At 39.7% G+C, this 12,411-nt stretch overlaps 1 protein-coding gene across 2 annotated transcripts in view; it reads right to left on the reverse strand.

Moving 5' to 3' along the window:
• ADGRB3 (adhesion G protein-coupled receptor B3) overlaps positions 1-12,411 on the reverse strand; it is a 798,133-nt gene that overhangs the window by 694,017 nt on the left and 91,705 nt on the right. The gene's annotated exons all lie outside the window — the stretch shown is intronic.

Below are 12,411 nucleotides of genomic sequence, written 5' to 3' on the forward strand. Positions count from 1 at the left end.
AGCCTGCGCGTCCGGAGCCTGTGCTCCGCAACGGGAGAGGCCACAACAGTGAGAGGCCTGCGTACCGCAAAAAATAAATAAATAAATAAAATAGTTCTTTCCTTCTCAAGTCATATGAGAAACTTCCACACACCTTACAATTTTACTTAACTATTTTCTAGTACCAAATATTTCTATGAACCTCACTTTATTTTCAAGTTTCTGTTTATATATCTGTGATATCACTTCTTCCATGAAGAATTTGAGAAAGTCCCCTCTCTAATTATTGCTTAGCACTCTTGCATCTTCAAACTAAAATTCTCATAAGGATGGTAAGTAGTGGTTCTCAGAGTATGTTCCCAGGCCAACAGCAATTCATGTATTTCTGAGATGGTATCAGAAATATAAATTCTGTCCTGCCCCAGCCTACCTGAATCAGAAACACTGGAGTGGGGTCCAGTAACTTGTGCTTTAACAATCCTCCAGGTGATTTTAATGCTCTCCAAAGTTTGAAAACCATGAATAATTTTCCTTAACCATGACAGCACCTTAAAACTACGTGGGATCTTTTAAATAAGACCCTTGCCTAGGACTCACCACAGACCATGCCAATTCCAATATGGCAGCAGCCCCAGGTTTCACCAAGACCCTCATACACAGTGAGGGTGGAGTCTACATTTCCTTCACCCCCCGCACAGATATTCTGCACTTCAATCCGACTCCTGTCCACCCTCAGAGGAACACTCTGCAAATCATCCTGGACTTCCTGTCCCCCAGTTCCTCAGACCTCTTCCCAGTCTCCCTGTCACCCACCATCTCTCCAGCTCCACACCACAGTCTGAGCAATGGTCCTGTGGTAGGACAGCATGGGCTCATATCTTCTTCATTCAGGTCTGAATTTCAAATTGTTATAGCTTTTATAACTAGAAATAACTCTCCTTTAAAAACAGTTCAATATTTAAATAGTTTAAAACAATTAAATTGAATGAAATTTTAAAACTAGTAAATTACATTTTTAAATCACTAATTACGTAATAAAGAATTATTTCACTATTATAAGGAGTAATACTAAAGTTAATTGATTTATAAAAATACATTTATGAGTAGATAAGCTAAATATACCCACGAAGGTATTACTGCATGCTTTTTCACTCTATTAAAGAACAGTAAAATCTTAGAAAACAACCCAAAAGCACTGAACAGATATATCTGTATATATGCCCATAAATGAAGATATATATATTTAACTTGTTAATAACTATAATTTATTCAAGTCTATTACTTTTATAAACTGTGATCAATTGTTGTATATAGTGATGATGTGATCCACAAGTCTATATATTAGTAATATCTAAAAAATATCTCATTTCTTTTTCATCCTTGAAATTAAATATAATTTTACATTGTAAAAGTGACTAAACTTATATTATTAATTGTTTTGCTATAAATGAAAATAATTTGCTTTAGGCATATGTCAGTGTATGCTATAAACTATGCCTGTGACTAAAGCGTCAGTAATCCAAAAAAGTGTATAAAAATTCTGAGTCTGATCACCAGTGACACATCATATTGTTAGAAAGTGCAAAAGTTTTGAAGAATATCATTTTTTTTTTTGCAGTACACGGGCCTCTCACTGCTGTGGCCTCTCCCGTTGCGGAGCACAGGCTCCGGACGCGCAGGCTCAGCGGCCATGGCTCCCGGGCTCAGCCGCTCCGCAGCATGTGGGATCTTCCCGGACCGGGGCACGAACCCGTGTCCCCTGCATCGGCAGGCATACTCTCAATCACTGCGCCACCAGGGAAGCCCTCAGAATATTTTTAAAAACATTTATGTTCTGAACTTGAAGCTTTTAAATAAAAGAATCAACATTGTAGATCATATTTTCATGTCATAGTTGAAATTTTAGGCTTTTGTTTTTTTCAGTAGTTCTTTTTGTGTGACTGGTTTGTACTCATCTTGAAATGCAGCTTAAGCTATGCATTAAAGTATAAGTATAATATAGTTTATGTTATTGCATCAAAGATAGGCATATTCCTTGTAAAAGACTCAAACAGAAATAACTTAAGTCAAACCCTAGTGGAGTTATGTTTCTTTTAGGAAAAAAAATATATATAATTGACCTATAGTAAATCAGTATCATGAGGATTAAGATATCTATGGGCAAACACTCTTCTGAGAGAAAAAGATTATCCATGAGATTATTGACCAAATATTCATTTACGTATCTGTCTCATTGTCACTTTTATTTTCCAGTCTCTTTCATCTTCAGCAGACTTGGAAGGAAGGGCTTATACATCTTTTGTGACTCTTTCTTATACTTTCTTCAACTCGCTCAAACTACACATCTGATTTCCTCGTTGCTTGGCTGTAATCCAGACATCTCATTAATTCCTTCTTGTTTTCTCCCTAAAGAAGTTGTTTTCTTTTGTTTTGTTTTGTTTTCTTCCCTGCTTCTGTGAATAATTAAGATTTTTCTTCTTCCTTTCTGAACATTACTCTGCAGGTCTGTGATTCACATCAAAGCAGTTCACTGTCTCAATCTGCAGATGAACATCTGGAACAAAAGCTAACTCAGCCTCATGACTAATGAAAACAAGGCCACTCATGCATCAAGGAAAGCTACATATAATTAAAAAGCCCGGGACTTCCCTGGTGGCACAGTGGTTAAGAATCCGCCTGCCAATGCAGGGGACGCAGGTTAGATCCCTGGTCTAGGAAGATCCCACATGCCGCGGAGCAACTGAGCCTGCGAGCCACAACTACTGAGCCTGCGTGCCACAACTACTGAAGACCGTGCACCTAGAGCCCATGCTCCGCAACAAGAGAAGCCACCGCAATGAGAAGCCCGCTCACCGCAATGAAGAGTAGCCCCCGCTCGCTGCAACTAGAGAAAGCCTGCGTGCAGCAACAAAGACTCAACGCAGCCAAAAATAAATAAATAAACTTAAAAAAAAATAAAAAGCCCCATTTAAACCATTAGTTTTCACATCTTCCACTACTACTTCCCTTTGTAACCGAGTTGTTGAAAATGATGGAATCTACATTTGAGCGTTACCTCCTTCTTTCCAGCTCACCTGCTAGAAGGGTGAGAGCCCAATAATGACCAAAAGCAGGGAGCAAACTGGGGAGAACGAGGGAGGACTCTACAGCCACAGCCCTTCAGTAGCCAAGAGGCAACAGCGTGCGGCTTTCCCCCACGGGGGCCAGTTCAACACGGATGTGCCCACGTTTCTAATTCATCCTCTGGCTCTGAGTCATCATCTGTGTTGGACGTTTGCTAGATGTGTGCCATAATTCCACCTTAAAATGCAAACTGCTAAAGGAAAGAGATGTCATGGCGTTTACATTCTACACAGCAGTGCAGACGTACACACAGAAATGAAACATTACTCCTCTTATGGGATTAATTTCATTTTCTCTTGCGAAGCCTCATCAAAACTCTTATGATGATGGGCTTCCCTGGTGGCACAGTGGTTGAGAGTCCGCCTGCCGATGCAGGGGACATGGGTTTGTGCCCCGGTCCGGGAAGATCCCACATGCTGCGGAGCGGCTGAGCCCGTGAGCCATGGCCACTGAGCCTGCGCGTCCGGAGCCTGTGCTCCGCAACGGGAGAGGCCACAACAGTGAGAGGCCCGCGTACCGCAAAAAACAAACAAACAAACAAACAAACAAAAAACTCTTATGATGGATCATTCTAGAAGTTTAGAGTAGGAATGACTTGTACAAGATCACATGATTCATTTTCTATGGCTAAAGCTACTAAAAGCTTAAGTATAACTTTACATTTAATTGAATATAAGAATTTAGATATTTACCTGATTCAGCTTCGAAAATATTTCTAAATGCCAGACATTTATAAAGATAAATAAGAAACTGACCCTCTTTCCCAAAATTTCACTGTTTACTCATAGAAGCAGACAAGTAAACAAATGGAATAGGATATAGTCTTATTTCCAAACACCAACTGCCTTATTTTTCAAGCATCCTTTTGCTACTAGATAGTAAACTTCTCTAAGGTAAAGTCGGTTTCTTATTCATCTTTGTATTCCCAGAGCTGAGGAAGACTGAGGAGACTGCTTTTACTAGTTTATAGCTTGGCACAGTAGATTTTTGGCTTCTAGAAGTGGGAGCCATACTATAAGAATATAGAGGGAAAAGTGTGTATTTATAAATGGAGAATCAATAAAGCAAGGAGCAAAGCCATTATCTGACTATGCTCCCCTCAGCACAGCACTGATATTAACTGCTCTGAAAAGTGCTACTGTAACAGCAACATTAGTTGCAAGAACTACAATTGAGCAATAATTGAAACTTTGGCCCTGATTCTGTAAATATAGCAGTTAGTGTGGGAAAGAGATTCTCAGGTATTCTTCTATGATCCAACCTGGCCCAGGGCCCTTCACTGCCTTCCCTGGAGTACAAGAGCCCCACAAAACTTCAGGCTCTGGATCTCCAGGAACCAGAGACATCCCTCCGGGCTCTGCTCCCTGACGGTCATTCAGATTCTCCTGCTCTGGCCTTTGATCTGCAGTGTCCATCACGCTCTCTAGCACTAGATGGGGCACTCTGAATTTGGGGTTACTTGGTTGAGTAATCAGATGGCGTGCATTTCCTTAAAATAATCAAGCTTACTAAGATAAACAGAGACTTAACAAAACATACGAGAAGCTTGTTGATACCTCGATACTGATTTTTATGGCGAACTGAGCATTTAGAAAGGATTTTAATCCCAGGATTACACCTTCCAAAGGGACTTCATATTTTCCTGATGACTTATCCGAGAAAGCCCCAGGTACTGACCTCTAGATGAAGCAGCAACAACACCCACAAGGCTAACAAGGGGAGCTTTCAGGACAGCTCTGCCATCCAAGGGGGCAACCGGGCAGAGGGACAAAATTCCTGTGGGTGGACCAATACCGCCTGTTAATGTTGTTTGGAAAAACTTGATTACAAAGCAAAACTCTTCTAAATTTACTTACTCTTTGAGTGTTTGGATTATTCTACCCCTACATCCTCAAAACTTCTTGCCTACACCAGAGTGGCTTAGCTGAGTTTGTTACTCACTAGAGGAAAGCGAAAAGGTTCATGAATGTCTCTTAATGGAAACAAAAAAATAGTACAGTGTAGAATTCTGGCTTGAGTAAGAACTTCTTTTTTTTTTAATCTTTTATTTGAAGTATAGTTGATTTACAATGTCCTGTAGTATAGTTTCAGGTATACAGCACAGTAATTCAGATATATAGATAGATAGATAGATAGATAGATAGATAGATAGATAGATAGATAGATGAATATATAGATATATACCTTTTCATATACTTTTTCCTTGTAGGTTATTACAGAATATTGAGTAGAGCTCCCTGTGCTCTACAGTAAGTCCTTGTTGGTTATCTATTTTATATATAGTAGTATGTACATGTTAATCCTATACTTCTCTATCACTCTCCCACCCCCTCTCTCCTCTACCCCCCCTTTCCGCTTTGGTAACAGTAAGTTTGTTTTCTACCTCTGTGAGTCTGTGTCTGTTTCTGTTTCGTAAATAAGTTCATTTGCATCATTTTCTTAGATTCCACATAAAAGAGGGATCATATGATATTTGTCTTTCTCTGTCTTTGTCTTTCACTTAGTATGATAATCTCTAGGTCCATCCATGTTAAAAAATTAAAAATAGGGGCTTCCCTGGTGGCGCAGTGGTTGAGAGTCCGCCTGCCGATGCAGGGTACGCGGGTTCGTGCCCCGGTCCGGGAAGGTCCCACATGCTGCGGAGCGGCTGGGCCCATGAGCCATGGCCGCTGAGCCTGCGCGTCCGGAGCCTGTGCTCCGCAACGGGAGAGGCCACAGTAGTGAGAGGCCCGCGTACCGAAAAAAAAAAAAAAAAATAGAGCTACCATATGATCTTGCAATCCCACTCCTGGGCATATATCCGGAGAAAACCATAATTTGAAAAGATACATGCACCCCAATGTTCACAGTGGCACTACTCACGCTGGCCAAGACATGAAATCAACCTGAATGTCCATCGACAGAGGAATGGATAAAGAAGATGTGGCATGTATATACAGTGGAATACTGCTCAGCCATAAGAAGAACTTCTGATAGTTCTTTCGTCTCACTGGGAGCTGCACTCCATGTCGCATTTTCAGTCAGAGCTGCACAGCACTGTTTATTGGGTAGGTTCAGGGACCCAGGGATCAAGCTGTCTTGGTGAACGCAGCTCTGCTGCCTCTTGCTGGTTGGCTCACCTTGTGCCTCAGTTACCTCACCTGTGAAACAGGCTAACAACAGTTCTTCTATCATAGGGATGCTTTCGAGAACAAATGACATGAATTACATATATAATTTAGAAGAATGTCTGGCACTCATTGCTATGAAAGCATTTACATGTATACCTTTGTGTGTTTTTGCAAACTAAAATATTTTGTAAAGAAAATTAGACTCTTTATCTGGTCTGGAAATTCAGTGACTGTGGAAAAAAAGATTACTTCATGGTTTCAGCAAGTTTTTTTGTTTTGTTTGTTTGTTTTCTGGTTCCATATTCCTAGACTGGGAGATACGGGTTTTGTGGTATTCATAGACTGCCAAGCACTCAATTTGCTTACATAAATCTAGATACAGAAAGCTGTACTGCAACATTGTCAAATATCATCTGGATTTGGAGGGGAAAGTATGGCTTGGGGAGCTACCGAACAGCAGCAGCAAATATGTCATCAAGCTGCAAAGGAAATCAAAATGTACCTTAAAATGTCCCTTGGGTGTGCTCTGTCAATATTTTATTTTTCAAAGAACACAGCCTATCTCCTAGAAATTTCATTAATGTGTTAAACCATCAAAATGTCAATTTGAGTGAAACTTACAAGCAAAAGGCCATTCTCACAGAAGAGTCGGAAAAATCAAATCAAGTAGAATTCAATAAAAATGCCCAGATCAAATCAAACAAAAGAAATTTATATTAAGCTTCCGACAAATAAATGCCTGATTATTTCATTCTCAGAAACTATTAAAAGTTCAACAGTCCTCTTGGTGGAGGAGTTCAGCTGGCCTCTGAGAATTGTTTTTTGTCATCTGATGGAAATGACAACCATTTTATCACCGAGAAGGACGTGCTGTCAACGAGTTGGATGCCGTACGCTTAAGGGAATTCACACAAACAATTGCTAGCACCAATTTTCTAGTTTTTCACGTGACATTTGGATTTCCAAGCAATGGCTATAGAACGTAAAGTCCCAATGTAAGACAAATCTCATGAACATTTAAAAGTAAACTGAAACAGTCCCAATGAAAGAAAATATAGAATTGTAGTGACTCCTTACAATGACAACCATGCCTTAGTCTCAAAAGTGACTTCTGGAAAAAAGGGGGTTAAATTACAATGTACCACCACAGATTTCTTTTGTTTTTTCTCAAATTTTATGGAATAGTACTGAAAGCAATTTGGAAAGGCTCTTTAAAAACAATCAACCAAGAAAGAGCATCCTACTAATTATGTCTTGGTGTAATTTTTCTGATAACCTTTAATGTCCTGATAATATTTAATGATTACATTAAATGATATATATATAGTTTTTAACCTAAAGGATTTAAAAAAAAATTTATTTTATATTGGAGTATAGTTGATTTATAATGTGTTACTTTCAGGTGTACAGCAAATTGATTCAGTTATACATGTATACATGTATCTATTCTTTTCCAGGATTTTTAATTTCTAGTTTTAAATAAGTTTTCCAGGAGTTTGCAACTATGTCATTATGGGCAACAAATAATAAGCCTGGAATTATTATTTATAGTTCTGGGTTTATATTTGTTTTTCTGTTGTATAGATATAGTTTAAGTGCATTTGCTTTGACAGTTTCAACATAGTAAATTAATACTTAGAACACTTGGCTACACGGAGCTACTGACTCTGAATCCTTCTATTGTAGAATCATGGAATACCCAAGCTGAAAGGGAACTGGACACCAGGATTCACAAGCCTAATGCCTTCAGAGGCCATGACCTGAATACCTGGCAAGAGGACCTAAGGTATCCTAGGGAAAGCATTTCTGGTTGACGACATTAAAATTCCAACAGTTGTGTGAGCTCGACCAAACAAGCCTTCAATGGACTTCAAAAGACCTCCAGTTTCGAACCCTGACCTAGTCCAATAAGGAAACTGAGGCCCATAGAGTGCGAAGTGTCCAAAGCACAAAGTAGCACACTTGGGGTCAGAATCTAATTTCCCTGATTTCCACCCCAATGCTCTGTCTACTTCACCCTTTTCTCCCTCTAAAAGCAATGTATTCTGCTCCATTTTAACATTTTAACATGTACAAAATACAGCAGGTCTAATGAGAAGACACAGAGGTCTGGAATCATACAAAACAGGAAATCAAAGTCAGTCCTCAAAATCCCCACAGCTCTAGGAATTTTCTCATAAATATTTTGCATCTTCCATATTCCAAATCTGGAAATAACCAAACCCCCCAAGTAAAAGATTTTCCATGCCCTGCCCACATGGTCCATCTAAATGCAGCTCAGCAGTCTCAATTCCTAGGAGTCCAGACTGAGCTTCAAGACAGATGGTAGCAAACCATGCAGAACATCTCTGCAATGACACAGCTCATTTGTTTTTCTCTGCATAGAAATGACCTCTATCTTTCTGTTCACGGAATAATGGATAATATACCAGACCACGAATCAAGAGGCCAATCCCAGATTTGGTTTTACAACTGACTGTGTGCACATACTGGGCAAAACACTTAACCTTTTTGATTCTAATTTCTTTTTCTCTGAATTGAGTAGGTGGAAAAGGTAATCTATAAAGCCCTTTTCTGTATCCCTCTGTTATTTTTGCATGGGTGTACATACCTTTGGGTGAAAAACATTCACTCAGATGATAACAAAAAAAAACTCATGGAAGAAAAATGTCCAGCTAATAATGTTTGACAAATAATCCTCACCAGAACTAATCTAATCTAGATAGCACCCCTCCAACAGTTCTTGCTTTTACCCACAAAAATGATGGAAAAGTTTATAGTCAATAATAGTAATAGCTTCCTAGCTGCCAAATCCATAGGGCTGTGTCATAGCCTTTACCTTTCTTAGACTTTCTGCAAAATTTGACACTGTTGTTCATCCTCCAACCTTCCTCTATTTCCATCTTGATTACTGTGACCACACTCCTTGCACCTGTATTTCCTTTATTTAATCTACTTTCATAGTCTTGGCTTCTTTTCGTCAACCCTTTCCTCAAACTTCTGTCAACTATGCCCATTCTCACTCTGTGCTGATTACAGACTCATCCCCCCCTTGGCATCAGAATTACCAACTGTAGCTACTAATGATTCTTAAATCCAAATCTCTGACTCCATCCTCTCTCCCAAGGGATCTTCCCAACTGCTCCCTAAATGTTGCGCAGACAACTAAAAACCTTTCCTCTCAAAACAGGTCTTTGGTCCGCATCCTCCATGTCACCCAAGCTAAAACTATGGCAAGTTCATCATTCTTAAGTTGTTTTTTATTACTTCTGGAATCTAATTGATCATCAGTTCCTTTCAATTTGTGATGAAAATGTTGTTGAAAAACATCCCATTCTGGGCACTGTCTTCTGGCTTCGTTCCTATCTTTGGCATGTGGACGGCTACCACAACCTCCTAAGTAACTTCTGTCATTCTAGTTTTCCTTCTGTCTAATCTACCAGCGGAACTCCTGAATTATCTTTCTAAAACAAAAATCTAATCATGCCATTCCCACTGCCTTAAAAATTTAGGAATCTACATTCCATGAAATAAATCCTAAAATTCTCAGTGCATCCTATATCATCCTTCAAATTCTAGACTGAGCCACTGCTTTGCCTACTCCTCCTACCCCAGTGGGTGGAGGGGCATCGGTTTCCTCATTTTGAAATTTGTGATGCATGCTTCTATTATAGTGCCCTTGAATGTCACATCCTTTCTGCCCAGAAATCCCAACCCCTTCCTAATCTAGGAAGCTTTCTTAAGCTCCTCAAGGCAACTGACAGCACAATTCTCTGACTACCAGTAGCACAGCCAGGAGATCGGACAAATACAAATATATTCATGGAAACTATAGGTTAGATTACTAAACATTAAGACAGCATTAGAAATACTGGGATGTATGGTGGCCGTATGCATGCCTTTGTTACAGCAGTTGTGACTATATTTCTATCAAGAGCACAGACCATGTCTTGCTCTGGTTTATATTCCTAGTGACTAACAAACTGCTTATGCATCTCCTCCATGAATTAAAGTAAATGGTTCTTGGATAGTTTTTCCCAATGACAAAAGTTAAAAAGTAGAGATGATGGGCTTCCTTGGTGGCGCAGTGGTTAAGAATCCACCTGCCAATGCAGGGGACACAGGTTCGAGCCCTGGTATGGGAAGATCCCACATGCCGCGGAGCAACTAAGCCCGTGCACCACAACTACTGAGCCTGTGCTCTAGAGCCCACAAGCCACAACTACTGAACCTGCGCTCTAGAGCCCATGCTCCACAACTACTGAGCCCGCGTGCCAAAACTGCTGAAGCCCGTGCACCTAGAGCCCCGCTCCGCAACAAGAGAAGCCACCACAATGAGAGGCTTGCGCACCACAACGAAGAGTAGCCCCCGCTCGCTGCAACAACAAAAAAATGAAAGCCCGTGCTCAGCAACGAAGACCCAAGGCAGCCAAAAATAAATAAATTTATTAAAAAAATAAAATAGAGATGAATGGGAAAGACTCTTTGTAAGAACTCGTAAAGAAATGTGAGTTTTTACAGACAATTCACTTTTTTAAAATCTGTGCTTGTTTGTTGTATGCTCTAGCTTGGATCTGCCAGGATCATAAATCTAGGAAACAAAGGGACACACAAAGTCAGTAACCAGTTCTCTTCTTTTGGCATCTAAGAGTTCAAATTAAAATTTTATGGTTATTTATGTATTTAGTTTGCTTACCTCTAATACAAAATTCTGTGAGAGTTTGTGTGTGTGTGTGTGTGTGTTTAAAGATGTTGGTATCCAGGAAGTAGAAAAGCTTGTTTTCACCACGAGCCAGAATTATTAAATTAAATACTTCTTCCCAGGACAATAAACCATTGAGATTTAGAGACCTGACCTACAGTTGACCGATATTTTGGCCATGCCCAGAAGTCAATAAAAGTCCATTGAATCTCTAATTTAATATCATATTCCCCATTTTGCAGTTAAAATCTGTTTCTAGTCAGGAATTTGGAATCTGTGCAATACAGGCTAAAGAGAACCAATGTCTGAAATCTGGACTTCTGAATGTGATACCATGACATCTATATGATTCTTGAAACTATCTGTCAAGACTTCAGCATTTCCTGGACCAGTACATAATAGCAAATTATAAAATAAACGGCCGGATAAAAACAACATTTCCACGGAGGCTATTTCCTTAATACTTTACATATACTACCAGGTCATGGAGAAATTTATCTCCATTTGTTTTAACATCAGGTCAAAGTTTCTCAAACCTGGCAGTGCTGGGCTGGATATGTCTTTGATATGGAGGACTGTCCTCTGCATTGTACAGTAGTTAGCACATCCCTCAGTGGCACTAGATGACACTAGATGTCAGTACGGCCCCCCAGGTGTGACGCCCAAACATGTCTCCAAATGTTGCCAAATGTCCCCCAGGCAGCAAAATACACTCCAGTTGAGAATCATTGCTTTAGATGGTGAGCAAAATGGCTAATACTTTTTTATATAGTCATCACATAGCACCTCATCCAGCACATAATAGGTATTCAATAAATATTTCCCGGAATAAATTAGTAAGTGCTAATTATACTTAAGACTGTATGCCATACTCTAACTCAGCAATCCTACAATTACATATGTATTAGCCCCAAGGTATATCCAGTCCATAAGTACTGATGAAAGATCAGCAACTCCCACCACTCCTGGGAAAACGTACAAAACCAACAGCATGTGACTTCCTTATGTGTAAGTAAGTTGCACAATATTCTATGTGAGGGTGAACACAATTGACCATCATTCCTCTTCAGAGATTACAGACTCATAGTGCAAGTGGGAAATAACACTGCCTTCTGAGAGTTAAACTGTCAAGCCATCACTTAGCAGATAAGACAGAAGTCATAAGAAGTCATCTTAAAGGGGTCAAATGTCTCCAAGATTGGCAGACCTTGGCTATAACTTCACTGAATGTATTAACATCTGAAGATGGAAGATGCCAGTTAAGAGAGAGCTGCTCAAGCTGGGAAAAAAGTCATGAAGGCAAACATGGGGTCTGGGCAATCCAGGGACTGACGCCATGTAGCGTGTTATCTTTTGCAAATCACATCTTTTTACAAGCAAACTACACGGGAAGCCAAATCATCAGAAGTTTGCTAGTTGGGCATAAAATCAGAACAAAAGAAGTTGGTTATATAACAGAACATTTAATATCTGCAAACACTGTTATTTGCATAGCAA

Source organism: Aethalodelphis obliquidens, unplaced genomic scaffold (genome assembly GCF_003676395.1).
Source record: "Aethalodelphis obliquidens isolate GAN/ISIS:26980383/991018 unplaced genomic scaffold, ASM367639v1 scaffold3, whole genome shotgun sequence".
Lineage (NCBI taxonomy): Eukaryota > Metazoa > Chordata > Mammalia > Artiodactyla > Delphinidae > Aethalodelphis > Aethalodelphis obliquidens.